The sequence below is a fragment of the Macrotis lagotis genome, chromosome 1 (assembly GCF_037893015.1).
Source record: "Macrotis lagotis isolate mMagLag1 chromosome 1, bilby.v1.9.chrom.fasta, whole genome shotgun sequence".
In the NCBI taxonomy this organism is placed as follows: Eukaryota; Metazoa; Chordata; class Mammalia; order Peramelemorphia; family Peramelidae; genus Macrotis; species Macrotis lagotis.
Window position 1 is genome coordinate 665,487,556 of NC_133658.1, and position 18,629 is coordinate 665,506,184.

The 18,629-nt window shown below is 35.9% G+C and overlaps 1 protein-coding gene and 1 pseudogene across 1 annotated transcript in view; one reads left to right on the top strand and one right to left on the bottom strand.

Annotated features, from left to right (window-relative positions):
• Window positions 1-6,609, bottom strand: part of MFSD6 (major facilitator superfamily domain containing 6) — a 99,269-nt gene extending 92,660 nt beyond the window's left edge. Inside the window, exons 1-2 of the mRNA XM_074215492.1 lie at window positions 6,430-6,609; window positions 6,122-6,259 (exon numbers count right to left, since the gene is read on the bottom strand). The gene's annotated coding sequence lies outside the window, so the exon portion shown is untranslated. The remainder of the gene's footprint in view (window positions 1-6,121; window positions 6,260-6,429) is intronic.
• Window positions 6,610-17,311: 10,702 nt separating this feature from the next.
• LOC141522614 (large ribosomal subunit protein P1 pseudogene) lies at window positions 17,312-17,709 on the top strand (annotated as a pseudogene).
• Window positions 17,710-18,629: the final 920 nt, after the last annotated feature.

An 18,629-nucleotide genomic window follows, 5' to 3' on the forward strand; every position in this document is an offset into this window, starting at 1 on the left:
GCATTATCCCTGTGCATTATCCCTACCTCTTTCCCCTGTTCTCATATGTATGACAACCAATCCATCTTCCATATAACTGCTTAAGGTAGTCCTAAAACAGGTATAACTGAGTCACTTTCCTGCTCAAAATGTACCAATGGTTCCCTATTTACTCCAGGAAAAAAATATCAACTCCTTTGATATTTTCAGGCATCTAGATGGAACAATGGATAGAGCTTTGGACCTGGAGCCAAGAAGATCTGAGTTAAAAGCCTTGAACACAACACTTATTACCTACATGACCTTAACCAGGTCACTTAACTTACTTGCTTCCTCATCTGAAAAATGGAGATAACAATGGCACCTCCTTCTCAGAGGTGTTGTGAAGGTCAAATGAGACAATATTTCTAAAATGTTTTGCAAGCCTTAAAGTGCTAAGTGCTAACAACTATTCCCTTCTCATGCTCTTTACCACCATATATGCTATTCCCTATACACAACATTCTGTCTTTAGGCTCCACATACTAGTGGGTTTTCCCCACCTCCAAACTGACTTTGTACTTGTACTTTTTTTGTTTAGCTTATGTACTTAATGTGTACAAAATATTCTTCTCTCCTAAGAGAATATAAGCTCCTTTAGGCCAAGGGCTATTTAATAAACACTTATAACTTGCTTCACTGATTGTTTTGTATGATTGTAGTTCATATTTTCTTATAAATTTTGCAGAAAGAGTCCACTCAACATGTTAGGGACCTCCCTCTTTATATTTTGACATTGAATGGATTTGCCTCCCAACTGTTTTACTACTTGAAAGCTCACCTTCAGCTTATTTCATTTTATCAGTGTTTTTCCTCAATCCAATGTATTTTTAATTTATCTTAAAATTAATTTTTAAAAATTTGAGTTTCAGATTCTCCTCTTCCTTTTTCCCCACTCACTGAGAAGGTAAATAATTTGAGATGTTTCATATATACACACATATATACAGTCATGCAAAACATTTTCATAGTAGTAATGTTGTGAAATAACAGACAGACCAAAAAACTCACAAAAAAGATAAAGTAAAAAATAAAATATTTTAATCTGTATTTGAACTCCATCAATTTTTTTCTAGAGGTAGCTAGCATTTTCCATCATATATCCTTCTGAATCTGATTTTTATGTTTCTGAGAAAAGCTAAATCATTCACAGTTGATCATCATACAATATTGCTTTTACTGGATGGAAAATTCTGCTTCTGCTCATTTTACTTTGTATCAGTTCATGAAAATCTTGCCCAATTTTTCTGCAACCATCCCATTCATCATTCTTATGTAGCATAATATACCATTTCATCACATTCATATACCACAATTTGTTCAGCCATTCCTCAATTGATAGATTTCCCCTCAATTTCTAGTTCTTTGCCACTACAAAAAGAGCTTCCATGAATATTTTTCTATAAATAGTCCTTTTCTTCTTTTTAAAAATATCTCTTTTAGTGGCTAGAGTACCGGCCCTGGAGACAGGAGGACCTGAATTCAAATCCGACCTCAGACACTTAATAATTACCTAACTGTGTGATCTTGGGCAAGTTGATTAACTCTATTGCCTTGCAAAAAAAAAATTTCTGAGATACCAACCTAATTTTAGTATTTCTGGGTCAAAGGGTTTATAGTCCCAATTTTATAACCCTTGGGTATAGTTCTGAATTGCTCTCCAGAATGGTTGGATCAGTTCACAAACTCCACCAATAGTGAGTTAGTGTCCCAAAGCCAATTTCTTTTTCACCACACCATGTTTATCTTGAAAACTTAGTCTTGGTTATTTTTTAGGAAACAGATTGTACAGGGTTTTGTGGAGAATAAAGAGAGTAGCCCTTAGACATAAATTTTCACTTATCTATCACTGGGGTACCACTTTAGGGTCCTATACCAAATGAGATAATATTTCTAAAATATTTTGCAAGCCTTAATGTATTTTGGACCAAGCTCAAGTCATGGAGAGTGTGCAGAGAGAGAGAGAGTTAGTTTTATTTTCAAACACTCACTGGCTAATTGAGTTCCCCATCCCAGAATAATTTTAATTACAGTAAATTAGATTATGACTCCAGAATCTAGGGTTCTGTAATGAGGTGGAGGTGGGAAGAGAGTAAAAGATGGAAACAATGCTCACTGTGAAGCAGGGTATGGGGCAGGCCATTTATTTCTATATGTGTACAAGGTTAAATATATTTTGGAAAATTCCAAGAGCATATTAGCAACAGGTTTCAGTAACTTTTAACTACTAATCCAGTCTATGAGAAAGCTAATATTTAACCTCATCAGAAAATAGAACAGTTTGTAGGACTCTTAATTAGGCATTTTACATTTTGCTCCAGCTTGATGCAAACCATTCAGTAGTCAGCCTCTCTGAAACAGAAGCTTCCACCAGTGGCAGCCAGTAACATTCCTAGGTCTGAGTCTCTTGAACTCATGAGGTCATTTCTTTTTTTTAATAAGGGTTTTTTTTTTTGCAAGGCAAAAGGGGCTAAGTGGCTTGCCCAAGGCCACACAGCTAGGTAATCATTAAGTGTTTGAGGTTGGATTTGAACTCAGGTACTCCTGACTCCAGGGCCAGTGCTCTACCCACTGCACCACCTAGCCAACCCGCATGAGGTCATTTCTAATCATGATACTTGTTCATCTAAGATCAGGAGAGAAACTACTCACAAAAGGGAAAAGAGCCAGAGACCCAGGCAAAAGTCTCCTGGTTAATATAACTACTCCTGGCTGCATGGAGGTCAGACAGGGGATAGAGGCAATTAATTGTTCCTTTTCCCATCAGTCTCTCAGACAGCAGCTAGAAATAGAACACACACATTAGAGATGAAAAGGAAGAGAAAAAGGGAAGAACACTGAGTCATCAGCAGCCAATTACAAGACTTTTTGGTCCTATAGGGAAAACTCCTCAGCAATGAATCATACATGGCTAGAAGTCAGCCTCACAACTCCCATGTGAGGGACCAATAATCAGAAAGGTCAGCTTTGAGCATGCACTCTGCTGACCAGGGATATGTATGGCAAAGGGACCTCAATACCTTTATTTCCCTAGACTTTTAGACTTAGAAGGGAACTCAGAAACTCAAAAACTATGTAGCTGCTGGTTGTAGATCTCCAACAAGAGGCAATCTATTATCTTTGTGAAAAGACCATTCTATTTAGTGGTACTCTAATTTTTAGGATTGTTCCCCCTCCCCCTTAGTTGGCATCTTTACAAGTCCCATAAATCACTCCTATTTCTGGGCCTAAACATAATAAATCAAATTTTGCATCCACAAATCAATTTTTTAAATCTTTGGAGGTAACTATTGTGTCCCCATGAGACCTTCTATTTGGCAGGCTAAACATCCCCATTTCATTCAGCTGATCCACATGCAAAATGGCCTTCACCATTTTGAAGGCCACCTTCAATGGCCTTCACCGTCCTGGCCATCTTCTGAACACTCTCCAATTTATCAGTATCCTTTTCTACAAATCTGGACTTAGCAGGGCAGACTTCATAAGAAGAATCATACTGTATTCCTTGAAGTCATGCCTCTCCTAATGCAGTTCAATATTGTTTTTAGCATTTTTGGCTTCTATACAACCATTTAACTACTGTTCCGCTTCAAAGTACTTTAAATGTATTATCTCATTTGATCCACACAATAATCCTGTGAGGCAGGTAAGACAAATATTATTTCTACTTTAAATATAGTAGCTCCATGTTTGCCTGACTCTATTACTTAATAATGCCCGAGCCTAAAGAGCAAACATTCATTGGGAGAAACTCCTAAGGCTTCATTTTGTATCTGAACATAAGGGAATTGTGTCAAGTTTATATTCTAATTGAAGGAGAACTATGCTCATGGTGGTGCCCAGAAGAGAAAAGGGGAAGCAGAACCCCTACAAAACCTGACTTGTGGCAGTCAATAGTAAACTGCAGAAGCCCAGGAACAGAACTTGACTCTCAAGCTATTAGAATGACATGCCTGTGAACAGAGAAAGAGATGAGACATTTTACGTGGTTGGATTTTCTCCATCTCCTACTTTGTGAGGCAGTTTCCTCATACAAACCATGAGTCTTCCTTGTGATTGTGTTCTCAGAATCTGATCTGCCCCTAATTCCTCATTTTTGCTAGAAAAGGAGATGTGAATTCCCTTGATTATTTATTCTGAGGGTGTTTACTTCTTTGTTAATTGTTTTAATTGTGATTTAATGCTTTATTTTTTTTAAAAAAGTGTATCCCTTTGAATCACAAAATTTTTAGAGTTTAAAAGGACATTTAATGACTAATTTGAACCCACACCCAAAAGCATTCACCAATAGAATATACATGAGAAGTGACCATTCAGACTACTTGAAGACTAGCAGTCTTTAAGGCAATCCATTCCATATTGGAACAATTCAATAATTATTAGCAATTTTTTTCTGATATCAAGTTTAAATTTACCTCTCCATGGCCAAACAGAATGAATCTTCCACATAATCTCTATTTGAATGCTTATATAACAAGTTTGCTCTGGCCTTGTTTTCTTAGTGTCAGGCTGCCACATCTGCTCTCTGCATTCTAGGGGGCATGCCACTAGCTTGAGTCCCCAAATAACTGTGATCTCCCATGGTTAGAGGGTCAATGACTAATACCCCATTTCCATTCAACCTCTTAGCATTAATTAGATTTTACAAAATGATATTTATTTCAAGGATATAGCAAGATATTACATCCCTCTTCCTTTCATTTTGGGGAGGAGAATATACTCTTCCACTTTGATCTTTTAGAATATTGGTTCAAAATATAGCTCAGTTTGTATTGGTCCCATCAAGTTCATGTTCAAATGTGGCATGACCAATGGTTCTTTGTGCTGAAGTCTCTACTAAAGATTAGTCCTTGCTCCTCTGGGTATCTAGATCTAGGAACTCAAAGCTTTAGAACACCGGGATGTAAGGGTATTCTAGTGAGGCTCCTTCAAACTTACTTTGGTTATGTGGCACCATTCCCCTCAATTAAGACAGAAAATAACTGAAAAAAACCAAGGACCATTTTCTGTTTTTCAGGTCCAGAAGGCCTCAGCCTAGTCTCTCACAAGAGAAATGGAGACTGAATGAAGCAAACAGGTGAATGAGACAAAGAGGAATGAAGAGAAGCTGATAGGCCCTTTTTAATGCTTCTGTAGGCAATCAAAGCCAATCACTTTTAACAACCGTTTAGAGGAATGGAACCAATTACAGAACATCTGTGCATGCTCAGAACATCTGTGCATCCCTCTGAGCCACTTCCCTTTCATATCACAATTATCCCAGAAACAAGATGTCTAGTGACTTCCACCTGGAGAGCTTGCATTAACCTAGCAAGCAAATAGGGTTCGTGCATAAACCAAACCCCTATTTCACTTAATCAGAGCTATCATGTACTCCTGAAGTCTTCTTTCCTTCATACTAAAATCCCAATTTCCTTCCATCAGTCATCATATGATATGAACTGATTGCTTTTTTCTTAAACTGTAGTTCTAAGAACTGAACACAACACTGCCGAAATAGGAGTTATGTTTCTCTCAATATAGCTCAAGATCAAATTTGACTTTTTTGGTTGTCATACCACATTATTGACTTATATGTAACCTTTAGACCATTAAAACCCCATATCCTTTTCAGAAAAACTTCTGTTTAACCATAACTATTCCATTTAGCTCTATTGAATTTCATCCTACTAGACTCAGCCCTATAATCTAGCATGTCAAGTTTTTTTTGTATCCTGATACTATAATTGAATGTGAAAGCTATTCTTCCTATCTTAATAGTATGTACAAATTTGAAAAGTAGGTTACTCATTGATAAACACAGAGGAAAGCACAGATTCTTGGGATGATCCACTGGGGGATTTCCTACCACATTGATATTGAACTATTAATGGCTAATTTTGGAGTTTGGTCATCTTTCTAGTTCTGAATCCATCTGATTGTTCTATCATCTCATCCATATCTGTTTACCTTTTCCACAAGAAGAGTATGAAATACTATATGAAGAAGTATTTCTAAAATCTAAGTGTACTATAGCCATGGCATTCCTCTCAGATATTGATTTTAAAAAATCATCCTTGCAGTCTCTAAGGTTATAATTTCAACATTGTCATTGATTCCTTACCCTCATCCAAACAGCTGCCAAATCTTGTTGCACCATTTATTTGAGATTTCTTCTGGCCTACCTCCTGTCTCTTCTTTCAAAAATAAATTTCAATGACCCTTTCCTTTCTCTCCAAGCATGCTTTCTTCAGGGTGGTGCCTAAGAAGCAGAAATTATTGGTGGGAATTCTCCACCTACTGGGAAGGAAAAAGACATAGCAACACCCACATTTGAAAGTTGAGGGACAGTCCTTTTCCCCTTTCAGTTTCATCATCAACAAATATTATATTTAGACTTGCCAAAAAAAGATTATTTTATGGAGAACTTACATAGGGCAATCATTCATAGTAGGGTCAAAAGAAACTATACTGAGACACCCTGAAATCTCTCTTAAGAATTTTGGAATTGATTGAGATACTGGCACAGGATTTCCCAGCATGGCATGCTCTCATCAGAGAAGGTTGGGTGCTCTGTGAACAAGGCAGAATGGAAGCAGCTCAAAAGAAATGTGAGGGATGTAAGTTTATAGAATCCACCCCAGGTGTGCACATGGATTGTTTGTACCTAACCTGTGGCAAAACATTCTAAGCATGTTTTGAGCCAATCAGCCACAATTGGACACATTGGAACTTGTCTCTAACATAGTGATGTCATTTTGGTCTCCTTCAATAATGAAGGACAAGCACCAACCAGCCTACACTTACACAATGAATATATTGTCTCCTTTGATAGAATTTAGGCTACTTGTTTTATTCTTCATATCTCCATGATCTAGTTCAAACCTCATAACCTATCGTTAATGCTCCAGAATTGCATGTTGATTGTCATACCACAAAAAAAAAAAAACAAAGGTAGAGGACATTACATGTCTCATAAGAGGAGGATTTCAGGAATGAAAGAACTTTGAAGGCAGAATCTTCTCATTATTTTCCTTTGCTATATATTTTATTTATTTGCTTTATTTTTATTTTATGGAATAAAATAAACATACCATAACATAGTATAATTAAAAATGTTACACATGAAACTGCAAATCTATTGTCTATAATTTGAATACATAATGAAGTTAGCATGTAAATTTCTTTTTCTTTGCTATATCTTACAAACCTAGGTAAGTCCTTGTTCCCCAGTATATGCCCTCAATAAAGGCTCATTTCTCAGGAGGGGGATAATATGATGTGGCAGAAAGTCTAGCCTAAATGTCAAAGAGACCTAGGTTCAAGTCTTAGCTGTTCCATTAATTTCCTGTTTAACTGAAATAAGGGAGAAGGATCATAGAAGGTGAGATGAGGAAGAGACCTTAGAGATAGTGGAAATTTGCTGACTGGCCCTACCCCTAAACTATTTTTTAATTAAAATACGCTGAGGTCCAAGGAGGGGAAGTCAGTGGTTCAGAGTTGCATAGAGACACGCACACACACACACACACACACACACACACACACACACACACACACACCCCATTAGGAAGAGAACATTGGTATCATGAGAAAAAAGGACCTAATAGGAATGATATGAGGAAATTTGAGGGACAGAAGCTGGTCCCTAAACATTAGATTTCTTATTAACATGATTAATATATTATATTTAAGTATAAAACTTAAAATTTAAAAAAAACTCTGAAAAACACAGTCTTTTCTTTTCAGATGTTGGCCTATTTAAAATTTTTACATTATTATGAGATAGTTTAGGTAATCCATTATAAAATTGGCTTACCTAAGTTTTGATACAATTTGTCTCCAATGTTACTAAGTGAGCTTGAAAATCTCTGAGAGACATCTGGTGGGCAAGATTCAAGTTTGCAGATAGTAAGTGTTATATTAGACATTGCTACATAAAGACCTACCCCCCCAACTTACCCCAAGTCTTTTTGTTAGAGGAGGAAAAAGGAGCAACTCTCAATGAACTCTATCATTTCATTTTAATTAGTAATAAAAATGAGTGGCACTGGATAGCACAGGGCCTATCAACAATCAACACAAATTTCCATTCCAGAAAAATGTAAGTTTCTTGAAGAAAGAGACTTTTCCTTTTGGTTTTGATATCCTCATTCCTTGGAACATTATCTTTCACCTGGGAACTTAATAAATAATAGTTGAATTGAACCCATTGATTAGGATGGCAGATTGATTAGTTTGCTGTGGAAGAAAAGTGATGGAATATCAGTTAGAGGGGACCTCATTGGTCATTTCTTGTATGACTTCCCTGATAAGTAATGGTCTAATTTCCCCTTGAAGATCTCAAGTGAAGGAAACTCACTGTCTTCTAAGGTAACTCATAAAGATTTTGGACTTGCTAACTCTTTTGGGACTTGCTAAGTACTTTGGAGGAAGTTTTTCCTTATATCATTAGTCTTTTATATAAAGAAAAATATCTAACTAATTCAAAGAAGAGAGAAATACCAAAAACATGCATCAAAGGAGATAAATAGAAATGTTTTGGAAATCTGCATTGTTAGAAGCATTTCAGTAAAGGCTAGGATTTTAAACTGAGTTTATATATAGTTATGTATACTCTGATTAAGGTTGATAATAAAGCTTCCCCATCCTTCCCCCTCCTCCAAGTAGGACTTGGATAATTAAAATAGCTATTTTCAACTAGGAGCAGTGTATGTAAGTATTTAACTGAATGAATTCTCTGCCACAGAAATAGGACAATCATAATTGCTCAACCTGCTTCTTTAAGCACATTTTTTTCAGTCTGATCTTGTGCCAAATGCAATTAGAGGTGTTACTATAGTTGACAAAGGTTACAAATGCTATTTTCATTATGTATCAGTTGGAACTAAGCAGTGGTAAGAAGATAAAAGTAATGTATTTTTTGAAAATAACATAATTGTAAAGAAATCTTTTCTTTTTTTCCCTTTTGGAAAAAAACAAAAAAATGTAAGTATATCTGTGTTTTAGGACATAGGAGATTTTCTTTAAAAAAAATATGGTAATTCTTTATGATGGTTACTATAGTGCCAGACACACCCTAAAGAAGTGACTTTCTGAGTTGAGGGGGAGCATTATATTGAGTTATCTCATCTGTTGCTGGTGTTTGGCCCCTCATTGATGATATACCTGATGTATCATCAGGAGGAATAGAAACCAATTTAAGATCAAGAGACTCCTACAATCACCTGATTCCTAACACTCAGACAATGGAGCAGAATAATTTTGGAAAAGGCAGGTAAGAAGGATGCCTTGCAGAACCTGCCCCTCACAATAATAAATATAATTGTGCATTCACGCCTCCAGTCATAAAGTTGGTCCTTCTACCAAAGGACAACTAGTAGTAGGATTCAGGATAAAAAAAAGCTAAGATTGATGCTACAAAGTATAGAGTCAGAGCTGCTGCTGCTTCCTCAGAGACCTTCGATTGGCTTCAGCCTCCTTATGGAGGGCATATTGAGAGACTACCTTATGGAAGGTATACTGAAAGACTGTCTGGTATAATGGACCTCGTGTTTACTTTTGTCAGCCAGCCAAAGGGCATTAGTTCAAATAAAATACTTTTAATCAAATATCATAGCATATAAAGGGAAAAGAAAAGACCCCTCAGAGCAAAGAAGAGAATATTCTCCTATTGGTTACCACACCACCAATAAGGGAGAGCACATACATAAAGAACATGAAGCCAAGGAGCAGGAATGAAGGGGCACACATCAGGATGCTGGGGAGTCAGCGAACATTTGTGGCTATTGCAGTTCACACTTCTCACTGCAGATGCTCAGGTCCTCTGGAGATGACAGTGCATTATTCTATGCCAAGGGAGGAAAGATGCATTATTTTTCTCTGCTTGCTGCAGAATAGGTTCTTAATGAATGTTTATTGATTGATTTCCTTGTGTTTGTCATCTCTGCTGTGTCCATCATTTTTGTGCTGGCTTGATATGTGGAACAGGCTTGTGCTCACAGCCCCGCCAATCACGGGAGTGGGACCCCTGAGCAGGAGTCCCACCGTTGCAAGGGGCTGATCTTTGGAGAGGTTATCAAGAGGGTCAATGGCAATAAGATGATCCAGGTAGAATATGAACCATAGCTGGGGCCATCTATAGATAAAATCTAGACCTAGATCTAAATATAAAAGGGCCACAAGAGTCTGTGCTTATGCTCACCCATCAGGAGGGTACAATCCAGCTGGTTCACTAGATCATAGACAGAACTAGCAAGAACATTAGTGATTGCCTAATCATTATGCAGTGGGAAAACTCCTACTGTTAATTTATACTTGACAAATGCCCATTAAAGAAAAAAAGAAAAAGTAGCTTAATCATAGAACTGGAAATTTCCATGTCCAACAGTCTGTCTTTTTTGAGAAAAGAATGCAAGAAATTCAACATATTAGTTTTAAAGCTGTACTCCTGCTTCCAGGGCCAGTTAATAATAATTTGTATCAGATATATCCAGTAAGCAAGGTTTATTTGCCCAAGTGTCATTGGACTTGAATTCTTTTATTTTATTTTCCTTAAAAATGTTTATCTTTAATACTGGGTTCCAAATTCTCTTCCTCTCTTCCATCCCCTCACTGAGAAGACAAGCAATATGATATAGATTATACATGCCTAGTCATGCAAAACATATTTGTATAATAGTCATGTTGTAAAAGAAAACAGATCAAAATTTAAAGGCCTAAGAAAAATAAAGTAAAAAAGTATGCTTCAATCTATATTCAGACTCCATCAGTTATTTCTCTGGGGATGATAGCATTACTTCAGAATTGTCTTATAACTGTTTTACTCAGAATAGCTAAGTCATTCAAGTTGATTATCTTACAATATTGCTGCTACTGTGTACAATTTTCTCCTGGTTCTACTCTTTTCATTTTGTATCAGTTTATGTAAGTCTTTCCAGGTTTTTATGAGATCATCCTGACCATCACAATCCTATACCACAACTTATTTAGCTGTTCCCCGAATCATGGGCATACCCTCAATTTTCAAATCTTTGCCACCAGAAAAGAACTGTCATAAATATTTCTGTATAGATAGATAGATAGATAGATAGATAGATAGATCCTTTACCCTTTTTGTTTTTTATCTCTTTTGGGGTACAGACCTAATAATGGTTTTGCTAGGTCAATGGGTATGTATGGTTTTACAGGACTTTGGGCATAGTTCCCAATTGCGCTACACAATGGTTAAATCAGTTCACAACTCCACCAACAATGCATTACTTAGGCATGAATTTTTGAACAAACAGAAATTTGGCGTTCTTTTCCTTTTTTTTGAATCTGTCAGAGATTGGAGAACCTACGATAGTGCCTGCACCCAAGAGATGAGAAAGGCTGGGGCAATGAGTAGTAACAGAAGCACATGATAGAGAGAGACATATATGCCCACTAGGCCTGTGAGTGGGGATTTTTAATTCACCAGACAGAATGATGCTGTAAACTAACCTTCCAGTCCATGAAGAGAGATTTCCTGGGCACCCCTTCATGGGTAGTTATTCATGCTCAAAGGTGCAAATTAAAACAATCTGGCCTGTCCACCCTCTAGAGGTCAATGCTGTTTACTGTATGTTACTAAGAGAAGAAAGGGGATCACCATCTCAATTTTTGCATTGGAAAAGATTAAAGATGCGCACCTGGCAAAAGGAGATTGGTTAAGAACTGTGGACCTTGCTAAACCAGAAGTTCCCAAAGTATGTTTATCTTCCAAGAGTGTTTAAATAGTATTATAAGTATGAAAGTGTTTGTGCATCCATGCGTGTGTGTGTGTGTGTGTGTGTGTGTGTGTGTGTGTGTGTGTGTGTGTGAGAGAGAGAGAGAGAGAGAGAGAGAGAGAGAGAGCATGTAGAATGAGGGTCACACTAAAATTTCAAAGAGTTGCTAATTGCATTTCCTAGTTTAGTCATTTTCTAGCAGAATTGTGGATTAATTGAATGTATTATGGATTTCTTTATTTATAAGGTCCTGTGAGTTCCATTTGATCTTTTGAATTTTCTGTGGGGTGGACAGAAAGTTCTGCCATATCCTCTTTACATTTGTTAACTTGGGTGCTTGCATAAAAATGGAAGACCCCTTTTTTACCCATTTTTATATATACATTTTAAAATTTTTATTTTTAATTTATGGAATGAAACAAGCATTTTCATAAGATATTACAATAAAAAAGACACTTGTACACAAAATTACAAATCTACTATGCACAACTTGCTATTTATTTTATATATACAAGAAAATTATCATGGAATTTTTTCTTTTTTTTCTGCCTTCCCTCTTCTTACCCTTCTCCCCTTTAGAGAACTAGAAATTGCAAGGATGCCCTTTTACCTATAATTAGGAGAGAACCTAGTTATGAATTATATCTGAGCTTTATTTTAGAGAGTTCCTAGAGTAATTCCCAAGTAAATACAACAAACAAAGAGAGTTGGACCCTCCAAATTAGACCATGGCATGTGGGCTGCTATCTTAGGGGACCCTGATCTTCTGAAATTCCCTGAGGGTGAGTAATCAGTTTTACTCTTCTTTAGTGTCTAGATGTATCTGGGTGGCCCAGGGTTTGGAGGACTGAAACTTGGAGTCAGAAGATACTTGAGTTAAATCCTATATCACATACTTTAAAAGCCACATGACCTTAGCAAATCACTTAGACTTTTTTTGCCTCAGTTTCCTTAACTATAAAAGGGGGTTAATAATAACATCTACATCCCAAGTTGTTGTGAGGATCAAATGTGACAATATTTATAAAGTGTTTAGCCCAGAATTTGGTACACTAGTGCTAAATAAAGCACTTGTTTCCTTTTTTCCTAGCACTGTGTGTTTACAGTAGGTACTAATAAAAATTAGTGATTATAAGATAATTCAGGTGAAAGGTTTTGGCCTGAGTAGGTATTAACCTATCATCTCTCTGATGTCTCTATCTTCCCCTGCCCCAATACACTTCCCATCCCCTCTATTATCACCACTGATAGGCATCTTCAAAGATAAAGTAATGGGGAAGGAAACTAAAAGTCATCTCAGATCTTGAAGCCTCCAAGCCGTTTTGAAGCTTTCCTTTTAAATGGCATTGCCAGATCTTTTAGTAATCTTGTCCTGCTTACTCTCTGTGGATTTCTTTTGCTTGTCAAATTGTTGAATTTGTCAGCACTATCCTTGTATATCCTCTGCACATTTTTGTACTGAGGCACCCATCCTCCAAATTCTCATATTGTCTTAGATTTTGACAGCTTCCTGTAAAATGAACTAGCAAAGCTGTGTAAGCCTTCTGAGAATGGCAAGTGGTGAACTATGAACTTTCCTAGAGAGTATAACTTTGTTTGCCCAGTTAATCCCTAACATTTTAGGTTCTTTAAGGAAATGACAACTGAAATTGTTCCAATTTTTAAATTTAATTTTCCAATTACATATTATGAAAGCTTTTCAACATTCATCCACTTGCATATTTATGTTTCACATTTTTCTACCACCCTCTCTTCCCACCCTTTTCCCCTCAGTGGTGAACAGTAGTGAAAAGTTGTACATGTATATTTGTGTTTAGCATGTTTACATATTAGTCATTTTGGGTATGAGGAATTAGAACTAAGGGAAAAGAAAACCATGGGATAGGAAGGAAAAACAGAAGAGCAGTTTTAAAAAAGTGAACATAGTATCTATTCAGATTCTATTTTTTTTTTGGTTTTTCTTCTGGATGTGAATGCTGTTGTCCATAATAGATCTCCCAAGGTTGTCCTAGCTCTCTGAACTGCTGAGAGAAGCTGCATCCAACAAGGTTGATCAACTCACTATGTGGTTGCTAATGTGTACAATGATTTAGTTCAAGCATTCATGGTTTCCCCAGCTGATGGGCTTCCCCTTAATTTCCAATTCTTTGCCACTACAAAAAGAGCTTCTTTAAATATTTCTAAATATGAAGGACTTTCCCCATTTTTATGATTTCTTTTGGATTTAGGCCTGGTGTTGGTATTGATGGGTCAAATGGTATGATCAGTTTTATTGCTCTTTGGGCATAGTTCTATATTGCTCTCCAGAATGGTTGGATCCATTCACAACTCCACCAACAATGCATTAATGTCCCAATCTTCCCACAACCTCTCCAACACTGATCATTTTTCCTTTTAGTCATCTTAACCAATCTGATAGGTATAAGGTAGTACCTCATATCTGTTTTAATTAGCATTTCTCTAATCAATAATTGGAGAATTTTTCATATGATTAGATATAGGTTTAATTTCTTCATTTGACCATTTTTCAATTAAGGAATGACTTGTAACTTTATCAATTTGAGTCAATTCTCCATATATTTTAGAAATGAGACCTTTATCAGAACCTCTGTGAAAATTGTTTCCCAGTTTACTGTTCTCATTCTAATCTTGACTGCATTGGTTTTATTAGTACAAAATCTTTTAAATTTAATATAGTTAAAAATCATCCATTTTGCAATTTATAAAGTACTCTATTTTTTTGTTTGGTCATAAATTTCTCTTCTTTCCATAGATCCAACAGATAGAGAGCATTTCTTGATCTATTACTTGGTCTATCTGTAAAAGGTATCACCTTTTATGTATAAATCCTGTGCCCATTTTGACTCTATTTTGGTATAGGGTATAAGATGTGAGTCTATGCCTAGTATTTGCCATACTATTTTCCTGTCAATTTTTGTAAAATAGTAGTTTTTATCATAGAAACTAATGTCTTTGGGGTTGTCACACAGTATTACTATAGTCATTTACTGTTGTATCTTCTGCACCTATTCTAATACTGGTCCATTACTCAATTTCTTAATCAGTACCAGGAAATTTTTATGACTGTTGTTTTGTAGAACAGTTTTAGATCTGGTACAACTAGGTCACCTTCCTTTGCATTTTTTATTTTATTTTATTTTGATATTCTTGATCTTTAGGTGCTCTAGATGAATTTTTGATATATTTTTTCTAGCTCTGTAAAATAATTTTTGGTGGTTTGATTGGCATGGCAATGAATAAGTAATTTCATTTGAAAAGAATGATCATTTTATTATATTAACTCAGTCTAACCTAATTTAATGAACAATTCATGTTTTTCCAGTTGTTTAGATCTGATTTATTTGTATTTATTTGTATTTGTGATTTATTTGTATTTTGTAATTGTGCTCATATAGTTTCTGGGTTTGTCTTGTGAGGTACATTTCCAGGTATTTTTTGTTGTCTACAGTTACTTTAAATGGAATTTCTCTTTCTATCTCTTGCCTTTAAGCTTTGTTGTTCATAATATGGAAATGCTGAGGATTTCTATGGGTTTGTCTCCTGCAACTTTGCTGAAGTTGCTAATTGTTTCAAGTAGTTTTTTAGTTGATTTTCTATTATTCTTTAAGTACACCATCATATCATCTTCAAATAATGAAAGTTTTGCTTCCTTGGTGCCAATTCTGATTCCTTCCATTTCTTTTTCTTCTCATATTGCTAAAGCTAACATTTCTAGAACTATATTGAATAGTAGTGGTGATAATGGATGTTGTTTCACTTCTGATCTTACTGGAAAGGCTTCTAATTATCTCCATTTCATATAATTTTTGTTGATGGTTTTAGATAGATATTGTTTATTATTTTAAGGAAAACTCCATTTATTCTTATACTTTCCAGTGTTTTTAATAGCAATGAATGTTGTATTTTGTCAAAAGCTTTTTCAGCATGTATTGAGGTAATCATATGATTTCTGTTGGTTTTGTTATTGATATGTTCAATTATGTTGAGTGTTTTCCTAATATTGAATCATCCCCTGCCTACCTGGTATATATTCAACCTGATCATGGTATATATATTATTCTCATAATAACATGTTGTTAGCTTTTTGCTAAAATATTATTTAAGTTTTTTGCATCAATTTTTATTAGGGGGATTGTTCTATAATTTTCTTTGTCTCTTTTGCCTCTTCCTGATTTAGGTATTAGTACTATGTTGGTGTCATAAGAAGAATTTGTCAGGATTCCTTCTAGTTTTTAAATAGTTATGTAGAATTGGAATTAATTGGGACTGCTCCAAATCTTAACTCAGTATACCAATTAAGAGTTTGGATCAGGGCAGCTAGGTGGCACAGTGGATAGAGCACCGGCCCTGGAGTCAGGAGTACCTCAGTTCAAATCTGTCCTCAGACACTTAATAATTACCTAGCTGTGTGGCCTTGGGCAAACCACTTAACCCCATTGCCTTCAAAAAAATTAAAAAAATTAAAACAAAGAGTTTGGATCATCAACAGAACAGTGTGAAGTATCTCCTTCAACTTGGCACCTGAAAATTAATTTTTAATCTATTTTCCCCTGACAATGTTGGGAAGAATTAGCATATTTTGAACAAATTTAATATGTTTCTAAAAGGTATCAAGAAATTGTTAAATTTGATTTGTGAAAGATGAAGAAGAGAGAACAATGAAGTTCAGAAAGGGTTTAGGATAAGCAGAATAATTTGTTACTATTTTGTATTAAATTTGTATTAAATTTTATATGCACTGAAAAACAAACTACACAATAGACTCATACATACATATGACTACATCATAGACTCATATAGACTCATAATAGTGTTCTGTTTTTGTATATCAAAATGGTCATTTTCTTGATGTTTGTTAAATACTCAGTTATGTTATTATGATTATTTTGAAAACGTAAATTTGTTAAAAGCTACTAATACATTAGGGAACATTTTGAGTATGACATATTTAGAATTTATTGATATATAATTTCTTCTGAGAGAAACAGAAATACAGAAATCTGTCCTACTTCACAATAACTCACAAGTTGCAACCTTCTAATGCCATTTCCACAAGCAAACTTTGGATCTTTGTCAAGATAAAGAGATGGAAGTTGGGGGTAGATGACCTGAGGCTGCAGACTCTTCCATTCTTTATTTGACCTGTATAAAACCATGTTTTCATATTTGAGTTCCCATTTTTAAAAAATTGTCACTGATAAGTTCTCATTTTCCCCCATAAGTTCTCTGCAGTTCTGTTGTGAGGTTTTTGCAAAATGGTGATTTTAGGGAATGGTAGGCATTATAACAGAACTGACAGTACTTTAGTAAAATTTAATTTGTGCTTCATCTGCCATTCAGAACTAGTAGAATGATCTTTTCATTTCCACAACAGGCCCATTTTTTGTAATTTTAAGAAACAGACTTCAGTGAAACTAATGGCCCTCTCCTCAGTTGTCTGTAACGTGCTCGGTTCTTCTTCGGAAGCTAAGGCCGTGTTGAGGTGACTCCACTTCAGCCAGCAGCTAGCACCACTTACAAACAAGTCTCGTCCATCCCCCGAAATGGCCGTTTCTGAGCTCGCCTGCATCTACTCCGCCCTCATGCTTCACGAGGACCAAGTTACGGTCATGGAAGATAAAATTAACGCCCTCATTAAAGCAGCAGGTGTGAATGTTGAACCGTTCTGGCCTGGATTATTTGCAAAGGCTCTGTCTAATGTCAGTATTGGAAGTCTCATCTGCAATGTAGGAGTTGGCGGACCTGCCCCAGCAGCTGGTGGTGCTGCCCCTGTTGGAGGTGCTGCTCCTGCTAGTGCAGCTGCTCCAGCTGAGGAGAAGAAGAAAGAAGCAAAAAAAGAAGAATTCGAGGAGTCTGATGATGACATGGGTTTTGGTCTGTTTGACTAAATATTTTTTGTAACATTAAATAAAGGGCTTAATTCAACTAAAAAAAAAAGAAACTAATGAACAAAATTTTTAAAAGAATCTGATTGCAAACAAGGTCTTCCTTTCACAATCTCAACAGTCTTTTTTTTAGTTTTTTGTTTGTTTTTGCAAGGTAGTAAGGTTAAGTGATTTGCTTAAGGTCATACAGCTAGGTAATTATTGTGTCTGAAGTCAAATTTGGACTCAGGGAGGACCTGTGCTCTATCCACTGCATCATTTAGTTGCCCCCATCTCAACAGTCTTAATAGAGGAATGTGGCCAACAAAATAGAACATTTTTACAGGTTCCCATTATAGCTGTGGCCTAGGAAAAGACAAAAGGAACCAGAAACCATGTCTATTAGTGGATTTTATGCTTTAATAAGTTACTTCTTTCATGCTTTAAATAGGTACCATATTTCTAATAGTGACTTCATTCCATAAATAAAAGAATGTTGATTTAGTTAAATTGCATTACAAAGACACATGGTGATAGCATATGGATAAACATTGTTAAGATGAGACAGCTGGTTGGAATCCCTTGACATGTCTCCATTAAATGCTTCTATAGGAAAGTGTATATCATTTTGTCACCACTTACTTTCTTGGAAGGGCATTCATTTGTGTCCATCTGAATTGTAGGCTGCAGTCTGAAGCTACTGGGAATAATCAACTATCAAATGTATTTCTTTACCAAAATAAATATTAAGCAGTTTTGAAAATAAAACACTATACTAGTTACCATGGAAAGTGTCTGTCTGTCTGTCTCTACCTTTCTCTATCTCTCTCCTTACAATCTGGTTGGTTCTTGTTCTTTATTATCTAATTAGACCAAGATGACATCACTATATTTGAGGCAAATTACAGTGTGTGTGACTGTGGCTGATCAGCCCAGGTCAGGCACAAATAGTCCATGTGAACACCTGGGGAGTTTACTCTAAACTTATGTTTCCTTT